Below are 17,026 nucleotides of genomic sequence, written 5' to 3'. Positions count from 1 at the left end.
GAATAAGTAACTGAATAGACAAGGAGAAAGATATTTCATTGGCTGCTATGATTAACATATTCTTCTATCTTATTTCCTAAAAGAAAGGACCTTTAATTAGTTGTATTGCAATAAAATAAAATACTATTTAAAGATTTTAAAAATGCTTATTTCATAGACATAGTGAAAACAAAATCTCTTGGCATCTCATAAAGTACAATGTACAAAATTTATGCTGGATTAATAGTGAAAGAAAAAAATTCAGATTTTCTTGTAACAGTTTCTCTGTCAATCTAAAGCAGTGTCTGGTATACAAGGGAAAGAGTAGAAGAGCCCTTCAAAAAGAATGTTAAGTTTTAAATGGATTTTGTGAATAGTTCCAAACAAGGCTTGTATTTTTTTCTTCTATTTCATGATTTTGATTTACACATGGCAAAGGTTCCTTAACAAATATTACTCTCTTCGTAGTTTTATTTAAAAATCAATCTTTCCAACAATTACATGTTGTCATAATATATATATATTTTTTTAATATTTATTTATTTAGTGTGTGTGTGTGTGCGCGAGGAAGATCAGCCCTGAGCTAACATCCATGCCAATCTTCCTCCACTTTATATGGGCACGCCGCCACAGCATGGCCTGACAAGCGGTGTGTCAGTGTGCGCCCCGGATCCGAACCGGGGCCACCAGCAGCGGAGCGCGTGCACTTAACCACTACGCCACCAGGCCGGCCCCTGTTGTCATAATATATTAAACATCAAATCTCTTCATCATAAAGCAAGAAGTCTTCATGATCAAAAAATTATTGTAAGAATGTATTCAATCGTCACTGCCTTCACATCTACCTCTTGATTCCCTACAGGTATTGGCATTCTATAAAACTTAAGAATACAGGGCAGTTCCAGATATTAATAATAAAAATAGTTATTTATTGAGCATCTATCATTAACTTTGTACTATGCTAATCATATATATGCTAATGAAATATATATATGCTAATCATATATATATGCTAATCATATATATATATATTGGCTATCTCAGGCAATCCTTAGAATAATACTAAAAACAGGGTGGTATTATTTCCATTTCATAGTCAATGAAACTGAGACTCAGAGAGAATACATCTACCAAATACTGGCAGAGTAAGGATTCAAACTCATCTTTTTAGGTATAGATACTAGAGCAGAAGGTGTGTTTTTTACACTTGTATATGCCCCCGCTACACCTTGGTAAAGTTCAATCCAAGAAGTCATTGGTACCTAAATTAAAGGCCAGTTTCCTACGAAGCAAGGACTCTACCTTAAAATTAACTGAGAAAAACATCTGTATTAGTTGTCTATTGCTACATAACAAATTACCACAAACTTTTTACCACAAATTGGCTTTAAAAAAGACAAACTGATTATTTCACAATTTCAGTGGGTCAGAAGCTTGGGAATGGCTTAACTGAGTCGTCTGCTCAGTCTCACAAGATGTTGACCAAGCCTGTTCACATCTGGAACCTAGACTGGGAAAGGATTGACTTCCTTGATCACATGGTTTTTGGCAGCATTCAGTTTCTTGCAGTTCTAGGACTGAGAGTCCCAGTTTTTTGCTGGCTGGCATCTGGAGGCTGCCATCAGCTCTAAGAGGCCACCAGCAGCTCTTTGCCAAGTGGGATTTCTCAAGATGGGTGTTTGCTTTCCCACAGTCAGCCACCAACAGCAAGATTTCCTAAGCACCCAGGAGGCACTTTATATGCTCTACTGCCTTTCTTAGAGTCCAATTGTCTCCAGTGACACATCAGAAGGTCCCAGTATCTTTAGATTATAGTGGATACTATGACTCAGGTACCTACAAGTGATGGCCCCAGAGTGCTTGGGAGAGAACTGCCATGGGGAAAAAAGAAAAGTTTCAAAAAAAAATTCTTATATAGTTTACAGGAGTCTCTCAAGTTTCAATAGCATGGTGGAAAACAGTTTTTTGTTTGGAACATTAAACACTAGTTTCCCTCCCTATACAGAAGGCAAGTGTATACCTAAAAGACTAATATTTATTTAGAACCTACTGTGAGCCAGACCTCGCTCAGCACTTTCACAAATGTCATGTCGTTCAATTATTTATTTCTATAATCCTGAAACACTGGGAAATAAACATTATTACCCACTAATGAGAGTTGACAATATATTCACAGAGGAACCCCTCAATAGCAAGCAGATATAAGCTACAAAAGCAGAAATTGTATTTTATAGTTATATGTGTCCCTTGAAACCTACAGGGAAACCTACAATTCCCATCTAAGAAGTTGTTCATGTTTCAATTAAGAAACAATTTCTTAGAAGGAAAATTTTCACTTTTTATAATGGTTTAAAGGAGTTACAGATAATACATATAAAATAATAATTATGATAATTGCATGTATTTAACACTTGCTAAGCATCAGGCACTATTAGAAATGAGTTACCTCATTTATTCTGCACAATCTGCTGAGATATGAACTATTATTATGTCCATTTTATAGAGAAGGAAACCAAAGATTGGAGAGGTTAAGTAATTTGTCAAAGTCAGTCAGGTGCTGAGCCAAGATTTGAATCCAGGCAATTTGAGTCCTATACTTTAGCCCAAAGGGCCAATTCACTTTCTTCTTCAAATAGCATTTATCAGGGGTTTTTTTGTTGGTTTTTGTCTTTTGGTGAGGAAGACTAGCCCCGAGCTAACATCCGTTGCCAATCCTCCTCTTTTTACTGAGGAACATTGGCCCTTGGCTAACATCTGTGCCCATCTTCCTCTATTTTATGTGGGACGCCGCCACACCATGGCTTGGTAAGCGGTGCATATGTCTGCACCCAGGATCCGAACCTACGAGCCCTGGGCGGCCAAAGCGGAGCATGCAAACTTGACCACTACGCCACTGGGCGGGCCCCAGGTTTTTTTTTTTGTTGTTTAATATGCAATTCATAAACACAAATAATTTACAGCAAAGACAAGTCCAGGAAGATCTGAATGAATGCTTGAAGATGAAAAATCTACATTTCATGCATCCAGGTCATTCCAATTTTCTCATTTCCCAATATATGTTTAAATTTTAATTGTGACATTTCTTTGAAAAGGTGCCCTTCTACATTTTCAACACTTCTTTCTTTACATACAAAGTAAGGCAACTCTGTAGCTTCTAATCACCTCCTTAATAGGAGTTTTTTGAAATGGTAAATTGCTGTGGGATGAAAAGTAGATCTAATATTTCTTGGGGCTAAATTCAGAACTGAGCTACAAATGTGGTCACAAGGTCTCCTTGCTGGGGTCTTTTATGTTACTTTAACTAAGTTTCAGCTACTATTATTACTGCTGCCTCTAAAGGTACATAAAGTATCTTAGGAAACCTGTTTTTGAGAGTGTCTATATTTGTTTTTCCCTAATCAATCTTGAGATTAATTTCGTGTTCAATATTGCTGTCTGCTAGGTGCTCTGTGCTCTAGCATCCTTCTTAGATTGATCTGAAACCATGTTTAAAAATCAAGCCTTGGCCACACAAGGTTTGGCTAACATTATACCTGGTTTGAAAAAGATGTCTCCCGTGCCCTAAACAAAAATTACTCTGGAAGGGTGCTAGCTGCATCCTCAGGCATGCAATTGTGGTTGCAAGTCAACTCCATTGTTGCTCTGTTTGTTGTCTCAGAGCAGCCACGGACAGGCTGCTGCTCCACTGAGCCTCGGTAGCAGTTGGCGGCCAACAGCTCTCTATGGGGAACTGGAGAATGGAAAGGCAGCCAATCATGCATGGTGTAATTTACATCTGATTGATGAAGGTCTAAGAATCACAGAAACAATTAATTTGTATCAGGACTCCTGTGGGCCAAAAAGTAAGAGATTGTGCCACCGGTACCCAATTTTAATTTTTGCCTTGATCAATCACCTGCCTTTCCATATCTACTTTGTTTTCAGAATTAACTTTTGCAGCCACAGATGTTAAAGAACGCAGCAGAAAGAGTTTCTGGAAAACGAGAGCACCAAGGAAAACTCTCATTGATAAAACTCACATGTAACAGCACTACATTATCCCTTTTTCAACTTGATAATGGTAAGGCATTTTCCTTGCAACTGCAAGGGAGGATTTAAAAACTCCTTTTTAAAATAAACCACTTTGTTTTTATTCATGTAAGAAAGATTACAATGGCCAGGAGAAAGGAAAAAGAATAGTGGCTACTTCCTAGGGAAGAGAACAACAGCAGGAGCAATTTAAAATAAAAATAACTAAAGATGCCTTAACTTTATAGTTAAAAATGAAATGAAAATTGCAAAAGCAATTTGTGGCAGGAAGCCTGTAAAATGTTCCAAGGATTGTTCTTATTTTGCATAAGCCATGGCCAATCTTTAAAATAGTTAGTCCATTAAGCATACGTATATCTGATTCAACACTCTATTGTAGGCAGAAGCCTCTCAATTATGAAACTGTAGAAGCGGGGGTCTGACAGAGTCTCATCTAATTACAGGAGCAAATTACAAGTTCATAAACTTCATAAAGCATTCTAATATATTTCCTTAATAAGAAATTTCACTGCTCAAACCAGGAATATATCTAACACGTCATATTTTTTCTACTATTCTTGGCATGTAATTGCCCTTGTAACAATGCACAAAACAATAGAAAATAGCATCCATCATTTTTTATTGATCAAATGTTTAAATTAGTATTAATCTTGTTCACACACTTCTAAAAGATGATTTAACATGAAATCTTTTAACATGAATACAGTTGTTTATATTTGCTTTGCAATTATCCAATATTGCTCCCTGATCTTATAGATGTGGAAAATGAAATGGAGAGAAATAAAATGGCTCGTGTCAAGGTATGCAGGTAACTGGAACAGAAATGAGAACCCACACAGCCTTAGAGATATTTCTTTGTTTTGGTCCCTAAGCCAAACAGAGAGATTAATAACAGTATCCAATATGCAGTATTGGCTTTTCTATAACTCTGGTGGCTTATACACTAAACTGTCTTTAACAATATAAACTACTGTGGATGATTAATTCGGTGATATGTAATACCATTCCTGTTTCTGCCTAAGCAAAAATTTTGCACTGTAGAATGATTGCAGTGTATTATGCCAACTCTAGGAGACAGCCCTGAACTCCCAAGCACTTGGGAAAAGATGGTCCACACTAGAAAAAAATGTGCAAATCTTGATCTGTGATACACACCCAACTCCCCAGGAGAGGGCTGCTTTTCCTGAGCACAGACTAGCTAACTGACCTTAAGTCTTGCTAAATGTAATCAGATCCATAGTCCTATTGGTTTTCATTCATCCCCTGTAACTCTTCCTATAGATAGGCTATGACACTTTGACCATTTGTGTTTTCCTATGATACACTATTTTCATAGCATACACATAAATATAATAATTTTAAAATAATGGAAACATTTTTTCAATTGATATTGTTAACTCAATTTCTTAGCACAAGAAGCTGAAGTTGGAGAAAATTTTATCATGTTATATCTATCATCGTTTATGTGACAAAAAAAATGTGAATTTCCAGCTTCTCTTTCCTCTAAGAACTAACAAGGCAGGTAGGTTTTACACATGAGAGTGAGGAAAAGAAAGAAAGGACCATGAACACAGAGCTTTTCTTGCTTCTGTGGCTCAGGGGGGCAGTTACCAATGTTCTGTTAGTCTCTGATTTGACCAGAGGTTAGGAGTAAGTGAGGCCAAAACGCATATTCCCATACCCTTCCTACAATGTAGTTCTGTGATCCAAGTGCCACAGGTGACTACCCATGAATCTTTTGAACACCCTGCTCTGCACCCCACCCACCACATACAGGCATAGGCTTTTACCAATCTCCACCTTTCAATGGTAGCAATTTAGACCCTCACATATGATAGGTGGGTTCATCCACTGGGGTGGAACCAAACTTGGTAGGGTAAGAGAAGGACCCCAAGTCTGAACCCCAGTGGTAGGGTGGTGTTTTCTATCAACTCTTTCTCCACCCTCAGGCATAGAGCTGCTGACTCCAAGATTTGGAAGAGAAAATCAGAAATAAATCTATAGCACCAGCTATGCCCTGATCTGTATAGACTAAAACACGTGCAATTTCTGGAGAGGCAAAAAACGGCAAATGATGCACACATAGTTTCCCTGATATTAAAAGCATTAATCCCATTACTGGAGGCTACCTGCAAAGTCCATTTTAACTAACCTGCATCAACATTAAGTGACATGAGGGATGACAGAGTGAAAAAGAGAAATGTACCTGCACAGTGTCCCAAGTCCAGCTCTGAGATGATAGCAAGTGGCAGGATGACTGGGTTAATATGAGGTCTTTAGAATTCTGTATTATAGAAGTGATATATAAAATTGGTTTTTCCATTTTCATATACAAAACAAATATATTTGTATATAATTCTCAATAACACTTCAACAAAGATGCTGAATACTAATAAACAATGTTGATGTTGCATATGGCACTTAAACCTATACATGACACGTCCATGTTTCAAATTTGTAGCCTGTGTAGCAGGAAGACTTACTGAGATAATTGGCAGATTAGCTTCATTGATTTTTTTCTTTTACAATAAATTAAAACAGGAAACCAATCTAAATAGCCAAAAATTCCAGACTTGGCACCAACTGCAGCTATCAAGTTCTTGAATTCCTTGATTCTATGACTGTACAAGTTTTAGTTGGAGCTTAGGAAAGTTCCCTATTATGGTGGAACATTAGTTGCAGAGTAACGCTAGAGGCCATTGCCTCATAATGTTCATTTTTTAGCTGATAAGATCCATTTATTAATACTTTCATTAATTCAACAAATATTTATTGATATAATATATATTGATGTTGATATTGATAGTAGCAGTTCCTACTCTGTGTTGGCTACTGTGATAAGCATAGAGAATAAGTAATAGAAAAATCACTGCTTTCAAAAAACTATTGATCTAATAAATTAGTTATTCTCAAATTTTTTCTTATCAGTAAGCCTAAGACCTATGACAGTCCACTCAGTAGAATTAGCTTCCTGTGGAAGTAACTATCAAGCTAGGGATCTGGGTGCCTAGAGAAGGCAGGGTAGTGTGTCTGGTATTTTTTAAATTTTAGAAACAGATTTCCCTCTTTTGGTGGAGAATCACTATAACAGACATAACTAAATAGATATAAAGTTCCTTTCCCACTCAAAGGGGCTTCCATATGATTATATTATTAAACTCTCATTACTTCATTGCTAGACCTAGCATCATCTAGTAAAAGAAAAAGAGAATAAATAAGTCACTGTGATTTCATTGCTTTAATGGCCATAGTAGGAGCCATGAAAAATAACAATAATATAAACAGCTACCATTTATTGAATATTTCTCGAATGACAGCTGTGTTTCACATATATTTTGTCATTGAATCTTCACAAGAACCCTACACAGTAAGTACTATTCTTACTGGGTGACCATACATTCTGCTTTGCCTGGACAGTATCAGTTATATTTGTTATCTTAGTTATTAATAGTTCCTCCTTTTACTCCCAAAAGTGTGCTAATTGGATAATAAAGTATTCTTTTAACCTACAATATAGCACTTCATATAGTCCAACTTAACAGATGACTTTATAATAACCACATGTCAATCTTAGAAGGGTTTTCTAAAGCTCTATTTAAATAACTCAGGTGACCTATTTGGATTTGTGAAGATGGCCATTCAAAGAAGAACTGAATCCTACATCCTCTAATAAATTCTATTTCCATACAATGTGCTCAGTGGGAGGCGTGGGGACAGGAGGGCATAGAAAGAACATCGTTCATTAGTGACAAAGACCTGGAAGGTATAGACCTCCCTGCAGATAGATGGATAAAAGTGGAAATAATGGTTCTTGGTCAGAAAACCTTATGAGATATATTTCCACAGAATATATAATGGCAACAATTCTATACCCAGCTTAGAACTCCTTACAAAGAATTTGATAAAGTGAAAGAATTTGTTTACACTTTCTTAAAGTTTACCATAATGAGATTTGAAGATAAAATCCCCCTCTTTGAACTCCTTTCCTATTAAGCAGCAGAGTGTAGCAACAGCTTTTGAAAAACTATAATGGCCTGGGGCCAGCCCGGTGACACAAGCGGTTAAGTGCGCGCACTCCGCTCTGGTGGCCCAGGGTTCACCGGTTCGGATCCTGGACATGCACCGATGCACCGCTTGTCAAGCCATGCTGTGGTGGCGTCCCATATAAAGTGGAGGAAGATGGGCATGGATGTTAGCCCAGGGTCAGTCTTCCTCAGCAAAACGAGGAGGATTGGCAGATGTTAGCTCAGGGCCGATCTTCCTCAAAAAAAATAAAATGGCCTATGTATTTTAGAATTTGACAAAAGTAACAAAGTTACATTCTCATATTGAATTCAATATGATAATAGTGAAAGGCAAATGTGAGTGCCAAAACAGAAGGCAACACGGAAGCAGCTATAAATGGATGATTTAGCACCCAGTGAAGGAAACTAAATTCTTCCTGCTACCAAATTTTGAACATTTATATGCACACTGATTATGAATTTTTTCATAATACTTTAAAAATATCCATATCAGATTGTTTGGACTATATAGCTCAATTGCATTCTAGACTTGCTCACTTTACCCAGTTTTGCACATGTGCATTTGTAATGACCAACAAAATTCCACTGACAGCAGCAGTCTCAAAAGCAAGCTTCCTAGATAATCAGAAAACCCCCATTCCCCACTATCAACCCAACAGTGATCTTCTCATCAGATAACAGTTGTTAGAATTTCTTTATCACCAATTCATCATTAGAGCCAACACGTATTGATTTATAGTCTGGTAAGGGGAAAATTCCACTTACAAGGAAGTTTTGCTGCTTAAGAAATTGAATCATCTAAAATTATCTGAAGAAAATATCTTCAAATGGCTTTTTCATCTCTGAATTTTTGTTAAGCCCCTGGGATAACAGTTTAAGCCATGAAGGCAGCTCTACTGGGGCAGGAAAAACTCCTGTGAGACTGCAATAAAAGGGATAGAGTATAATTATTCATGTGTTTTTAAAGAGCACAACTTTACTGGAAATGATTACTTATTTGCCCAAATATTTGTAGAGATTGTGTGATAGAATTAAATACACATAGACTACAAATTGGCAAAAGGAAGATTTTCTTGTAAGAAATATTATAATATGTAAGTAAGGTTTTTGTTACTGATTGAGGATGAATTATTTCTATAAAGTATCTGCAAAATTATGAAGGAAGTTAATGGCAGATATATTTTCTCATCATAAATAGTCACTCACTACGAGGACTCATCTAATGCTTAGCTTAAAGTCCCTGTACTTAGGATGACGGGTTTTCATAAGAGCACCTAGTCTACCTAAGCTGCACACTTGTGAACCATCCAAGTGCCCTTCAGGATGATGAGCTTTTGATTAGCCCTTTCAATTAGTGTTTATTTTCTTAAGTAGAATACTCACAACAGTTTCAAAGCTCTGAATCTCCTTTAATCACCGCCTTAAAATTAAGAGGAATAAATTTTTTTAACTGGTCTCTTGCTGCTTTGGCCGAAAGATCAAGTATGAATGCAATTTAAATATGAAAGCTAGCATCCAATAAGCAAAGATTCACTTTTAACTAAAGGTGAAATTCACTCTAACTCCATTAAGTAAAAGCCATTACTATGTATCCAGACCTTCTGACATATTCTTTATTGATAGTTGTGCATTCTCATCAGTGGAAAGATGAAAACAATTACTTTTTTTGAGAACAATGCACAAACATGTCCACCCTACACATTTTTCCCAAGGTACTCTAGAAATCTTATGTTTCTACTTTTATTTCTAAATGCCCCATAAAATTGGATATTTAAAAAGTCACTATAAAAAACATCTATAAAGGAAATTATTGAGGCAATTGGGAAATTTGAATATAGACTATATATTAGATCACTTTATTACATCAATGTAAAATTTCTTGGGCATGGTAACGGTACCATGGTTAGGTAGGAGAATGTATGTTTACAAGATAGAGGCTATAGCATTTAGGGGTGAAAAATCTGCAACTAGCTTTCAAATGGTTCAGCAAAACATGAATATATATATATTTATACATATATATATACACATATATATACATGCATATAAATAAACATAGCAAATATGGCAAAATATTAACAATTAGTGAATCTAGACAAAGGTTGTAAGGATGTTTGTTGTATTCTTCTTCCAACTTTTCTACAGGCTTGAATTCATTCAAATTTAAAGCTGTGAAAAAGTCACTTTCTTTACCATAATTATCTTATCCAACTTTCAGAAGCCATTTATCATTTACTGGCAAAAAGACAGAGCATCCAGCTGGGTGGGCAGAACACAAGGCATTCTACAGAAGGAGGAAAAAGTAAATCAAACTAGTGAGGGTGGAAAAGAAATCCAGGGCAGGTCCAAGGGCTGAGAGGTCTAAAAAGAACCTGAAAAGTTCCCTGGAAGCATTTCCTCCGTGGCTCTAAAGCAGTTGACCGAAGTCTCTTGTTGGCCTTAGACTTGGATCTCTGTAACTGCACGTTTCACATTATCTGTGCAGCCCTCGTGACCCTGGAGTTCCTGCTGTGCACTCTACCCTTCTTACAGGAGGAAAGTATCCCCATCTTCCCTGGGCACCGCAGAATGTATCCAAGATAGCAGGATACTGTCTTCTGACTGGCTGAGTATAGTGTGCCTGGCCGCTGCTAAAGTCCACTGCCACAGTTGAAGTCCCTCTAATGCCACTGGCAGAGCTCCAATTCAGCATCTAGGTCCCAATTAGAGAGAATTTGTGGAAAACTGGGCTAGCAACTCAGCACTAAATCAGCTTACTGTTGATTTTGCTGTATTTTGGGCCCCAGGCCTAGTATTATTTTGTGTCCCAAGGTCCTTGCAAGGTGCAGTTCTAATGCCTGGGTCTATGTCTCACCACCCTCCCTCTCCCCATCCAGTCCCTCCTCACCCCATGCCTGAGTACCTATTACTATTCCTAATTAGTAAACTCCTCTAGGACTGGGTCCTAATGTTATCTCTTTATTCCTCCAGGGGCTAGACACTTACTCTTAAACTCCCATTGCCATAATTCAATTCTCACTTCCTTCTTCCACGCTAGCCACCAACTATTATTGCTTACCCAACTCTTCTCTGACAGCTCCTTATGCTAATACTTCTCACATAGGAACAGGTAGCCTCCTGTAGCTTCTGCCTGCTGTAACCTGCTGGCTGCAAGATGTTCTCACGTCTTACTGCCTTTCATTGCCTGTCCTGGGACCATCCTACATAGCTTGTCCTATCCCAGTGATTCTATTTTCTACCTCTTATTTCACTTCACCTAGCCCATCCAATTGCCAATTGAACCAAATTCCGAGATAGCTAAAATTATAGATATCATTCATTCATCCACTCACTCATTTATATAGCAAATATTTATTGAGCACTGGCTATATGCCCAATTCTGGGCAGGAGATGGGTACTGAGAAGAGTTTTTAGTTTTCTGGCATTCCAAGGATGATGTGTGGGTACTTGGGTGAATCTTGCCCTCTTGAGTCAGAACTAAAAAATTGTCAGGATCATAATATTCAGCCCCAATCCATGGAATTCTTATATAGCAGATCACTTCACACAGACATCCCAAGAGACCTTGTGGGTCCCTAGATATGGTATTAAAAGTGTCACATTCATTGGCAGATGCATGATAACAATAGTCATGAGCTATTGACAAGGTACATCAAGCAACACAAGGCTTAAAATTAAGATTAAGATTATCTGGTTTAGGGGCCGGCCTGGTGGCGCAAGCGGTTAAGTATGCACGCTCCACTGTGGCGGCCCAGGGTTCACCGTTTTGGATCCCGGTTGCGCACCGACGCACTGCTTGTAGAGCCATGCTGTGGTGGCATACCATATAAAGTAGAGGAAGATGGGCACAGATGTTCTCTCAGGGCCAATCTTCCTCAGCAAAAAGAGGAGGATTGGCATCAGATGTTAGCTCAGTGCTGATCTTCCTCACAAAACAAAAAAAAAAGATCATCTGGTTTCTTGGGGTTACATGCTATATCATTATTCAGGCCCTGCTTCATTTGTGGCTATCAAGAGGTGTACATCTTTTCAAGACCACCAAAATTTCAGAATTTTATGTAAGTAGTGGTCTAAAAAAAGGAGTATTATGTCAACATTTAAAGCCCTAGGCCTCTGTGACCCGCATTAGCCAAACATGTGACTATGAATAGATAACAGTCTTCTTTCAGTCTTATGTTATCTTCCCCATATTATGGCTAAATTCTATGCTTCTCATTCTCATTCACTGCAGCCTTCCCACACTTTCCCCTGACCTCCAGCATCAACACATCTTGATGAGGACTCACTGTGTTTTAGTATTTCTTATCTGTCCCACCCACTAGACTATAAATTCTATCACTAGCAAAAATCATGTTTATTCACCTTTGTGTTCTCCACGCCTAATACAGGGCCTAGCATGTAGTAGGTACTCAAAAAATGTTTGCTAAGTTTTAACTTCACACACAGTAAGTATGTTCAATCCCATGACATCTTATAGGCATGAATTAAGTTTAGGGTGAAGGGCTAACTCAATCCCCAAAACAACATTTTAGTCATATTACAGACCTAGTTCTTCCAATGTGTTTTTTGTCAAGAAAAAAATGTTCTAAGAGATCAAGAATTTTTTTTTAAGAATCTCTAACATTGTCCCCAATCCTCTGAGGGACAGAATTTCTAGACTGAAGAAGTAATATCTGAGTCTTACAAATATAAGATATTAATGGTAAACATAAGACTGAGTCATAGGAACACTGTGATGGTTAATTTTATGTGTCAACTTGGCTGGGCCACAGGGCCTAGATATTTGATCAAACACTATTCTGGATGTTTCTATGAGAGTGTTTTTGGATGAGATTTACATTTAAATCCATGGGCTTTAAATAAAGCCAATTGCCTTCCATAATGTGAGTGGGCCTCATCCAACCAGTTAAGGCCTAAACAGAGCAAAAGGCTGACCTCTCCACAGCAAGATCCCTCCAGCAAATTGCCTTCAGACTTTATCTGCAATTTCACCGCTTCCTGGTTGTACAGCAGATTGCCTATGGACTCAAACTGCACCTCTTTCCTGAATCTCCAGCCTGCCAGTCTCTCTCATCAGATTTTGGACTTATCAAGCCTCCCCAATCACGTGAGCCAATTCCTTAAAATAAATCCCTTTATATAGTTTTTTAAATGTATAACAAAATATTATTGAATATTCAAATATATTGAAATCTATATAATGAAATATAGATATATGAAATAAATATATATGTATATATATAAAATATATGGGTTTTTTTTCATCCTATTGGTTCTGTTTCTCTGGAGAACTCTGATGAATGCAGACACTTAGGAAAGAATTTATCACTCAAGACTAAACACATGATCTGCTACCCCACTTCAGAGGGACATCATCCTTCCCAATCTCTACATGTGAGTAATCAAAGGAGGTCACTTGATAGAGGCCTGCTTCCTCTTGCCCTTAATTTCCTATAAATGCAGTAGCTCAGTCAACATGTCCAGGTGTCCCATGAGACTATAGAATCATAGCCATAAATTCTGAGAAGTTACAGCAAAACTTTGGGATTCATAAACACAAAATTCATACACACACACTCTCTATGTGCTTCTATAATGCCCTCATTGGAATCTTCTTTGTTTTATAAACACCTGAGTCTACCAATGGCTCAACCCCCTCCCAGCTGATGTAACCTGGCTGGAAAATGTAGGTTCACTATTATCCCTCTGTAAAAAGGTTGGTTAAAACTCAGGCCCTCGGGCCGGCCCCGTGGCTTAGCGGTTAAGTGCATGCGCTCCGCTACTGGCAGCCCAGGTTCAGATCCCAGGCGCGTACCAACACACCGCTTCTCCAGCCATGCTGAGGCCGCGTCCCACATACAGCAACTAGAAGGATGTGCAACTATGACATACAACTATCTACTGGGGCTTTGGGGGGAAAAAAAGGAGGAGGATTGGCAATAGACGTTAGCTCAGAGCCAGTCTTCCTCAGCAAAAAGAGGAGGATTAGCATGGATGTTAGCTCAGGGCTGATCTTCCTCACCAAAAAAAAAAAAAAAAAAAAACTCAGGCTCTCAAAGTTATTCTACTAGGAAAGCTCTATACATAATGCCAGGCAAGCTTGCCACATAAATAAGATTTCTCTCAGGCTTGGGAGTTAAGGAGTCATTTCTTCTTTTAGAGTCAGTCATTCTAGTGACTTCAGGATAGAGACCTAATGTCTGGTATTAAGCTGTCATCTTTCAGTGCATAGGCATTAGGGCACGAGTAGATCTAAGAATGCCCACCTAGTGCCAGATAATCATGGTACAACTTTCATTTAGTCATTCATTTATTCAATCAATAAAAGTCACTCATTTATTTGAATATTTGTTGAGCACCTATACTATGCTGAATGTTGTGCTAACATCCAAGGATATAGCAGTGAACAAAGAGAACCTCCTCAAAAACAGTATTCCCTGTTCTCATGAAGCTTACATGCCAGTGGGGAGGACTGACATTAATCTAAGAATCACAGAAATAAATGTACAATTGAACTGTGTTTTGTGATAAAAGAGAGAAAGCACATAGCATGAGAGAGCACTGAAGTAGGCAGGGGCCCCCAAGACTCTTATCCCCTGGTGTATATGCCCTGTATAATCCCCTCTTCTTGAGCATGGGTAGAATAAGTAAATATGATAGGATATCACACCTGTGACTAGGTTACTAATCGGTTGACTTTGAGTTCATCAAAAAGGAATTATCTAGGTGTGCCTGAGTGCACCTGACCTGGTCAGAGGAGTCTTTAAAAGAAGGTGAAGCATCAGAAAGATGCATTCCTGTTGGCCTGGAAGAATGCAAACAGCCTTGTTATGAACCCCCATTGTGGTCATGTGGCAAAGAACTGTCGACAGCCTCTAGGAACTTGGAGCAGTCCCTGACCAACAGCTAGCAAGAAAAAGGGAACTACAGTCATACAACCTTAAGGAAATGAATTCTACCAACAACAATGAGCCTTGAAGAGGACCTTGGGTCTCCAATAAGAATAGCGGCCCAGCCAACCCCTTGATTGCGGTCTTGTCAGACCTGAGCAGAAGATCTAGCTAAGCCATGTGCACACTCCTAAGCCAAGGAAACCATGAGATAATAAACTCGTGTTCTTTTAAGCAACTAAATTTGTGTTGATTTGTTTTTCAGCAATAGAACACTAATACAAGCCTAGAATACGGAGTTGACCTAGTCAGAGAAGGCTTTCCTGGGGAAGGGATATTTGAACTAAAGTCTGAGTAATACATAGGATTTCATCAGGGGAAGAGAGTTGAAGGTGGGGGAAATAAGATGCAGAAAATTTAGATTCAGAATCTTTAAAAGGCTTGAGGCTAAAGAGAGCATGGCAAATACTAGGGATATGAAGACATCTAGGATGGTAAATAAGGGGGAAATCTGATAGAAATGTGGCTGGAAAGGAGAGTGGGGTGGATGAAAGAGGACTTTGAAGACCACGTTAAGGAGTTTAGATTTTATTCCCAGAGATCAGAGTGCTGTTGGCATTTCCTCCCGATGTTTTCAGAGGGTATCTCTTTTACCGCAGATTTCCATCCCAGGAGTCTCTAGGAGCAGCTCTATAGCTCTCAGGGAGCTCTGACATGAACTCTGTTACTCAAGGACAGAGGGATCATCCTAACTTGCCCATGACCCTTCACTGGACATGTAGGATGGTTTATCTTCTAGACTTATTTGGAGATCATCTACTCCTTGAGCACATCCCTATGTCAAGCTTAAAATAAGCTGAGAATTAGGAATTGAGGGGAGGAGGTGTGGGTGGAGAACAGAAAAGGAGAAAGAAATTCTCCACATGCCTGATAGTGGAATATACTTCACCTCTAAACTCTCAATCTCTGACTTTCTCAACTCTCCTGCTGAAAAAATAGGTCCTATTTAAGAGGAACTCAGGATACTAGAACATTTTCCAAGAGTAGACAGGTTTCTCGAACTTATACCCATACCTTACCTTTTGAGTTAAGAGTTAGCAAGGGAAGTTTTCAAATATCTCTTTAGCCATTCTTTCACCATATGTGAAAAGGTTATTTTTCTCATTCTTTCCCATGCAATTTAAAATCCACCTTCTCTATTCTTAGGCTTTTCCATTCCAAAATTTAAACACCAAAATTAAGTCAACTTTTACATTCAAATCCCTTTAAGAAATCTACACCAACCTTGACTTAATTAAGTCAAACAAACGGCTAAAGTTACTGTAAAGAAAGCAAGTATTTCTCAGGTTTCCATTGCCTACAAGGGAAAGTTTCATTCTTAAACACTTCTAAAAGGTGACTGATACAGTATAATACAAATTACATAAGTTATGGTTCACTAGATTCAGCAATTCCGTATTATATAGAAATTTAATCAGTCTTTCAGGGATTGCAGACATATCACAGTAGGAGGTACTTTTGACCTTTCATGGAGAGGTAAGCAAGATGAGGTACTGAACTGCATATTTCAGTGGGTTTGTTGGATTTTGTATAATTGTCTTCTTCAGAATTTCTGGCCAAATTTGAGCCCTCTTATTTGGTAATTCATGCTGTTTTACATATGAAAAGCAAAACCTGCAATTTACCTATTTGAATCAAAATGTTACCTTTATTCAAAACTAAATCTTATCTCTCTCTGCCTCAAGAAGGGTAGAGAATAAGTAAAGAAGAGCATGCAAAGTTATAATCATCCCCTTTGCAGCCCTTATATACTTCCCTCACAGTCCTGGTTAACAGTAGTTGTCAACATATAATTGTTAATAGTGCTCCTTTTCAATCTCAGAAGTGTGCCAATTTGGATGATAAATTGTACATCCACCCTAGTCAAGGTTCTCATCCAGGGAAGGTCCCCCAGTACATCTGTCTAGTTGCTATTATCCTATATTGGATGAGGATGGAGAAGGGTTATACCTTCTACTTCAATACAGGGCTCAATATAGCCCAATATATGGCTCCAAAGAAGTAGAGAATTCTATGAAAGAGAACTAAGATAGCTATAGATAC

This window comes from Ceratotherium simum, chromosome 19, assembly GCF_057802395.1.
Source record: "Ceratotherium simum simum isolate JZ-2026a chromosome 19, ASM5780239v1, whole genome shotgun sequence".
Classification (NCBI taxonomy): domain Eukaryota; kingdom Metazoa; phylum Chordata; class Mammalia; order Perissodactyla; family Rhinocerotidae; genus Ceratotherium; species Ceratotherium simum.
This window is presented reverse-complemented; position numbering follows the sequence as displayed.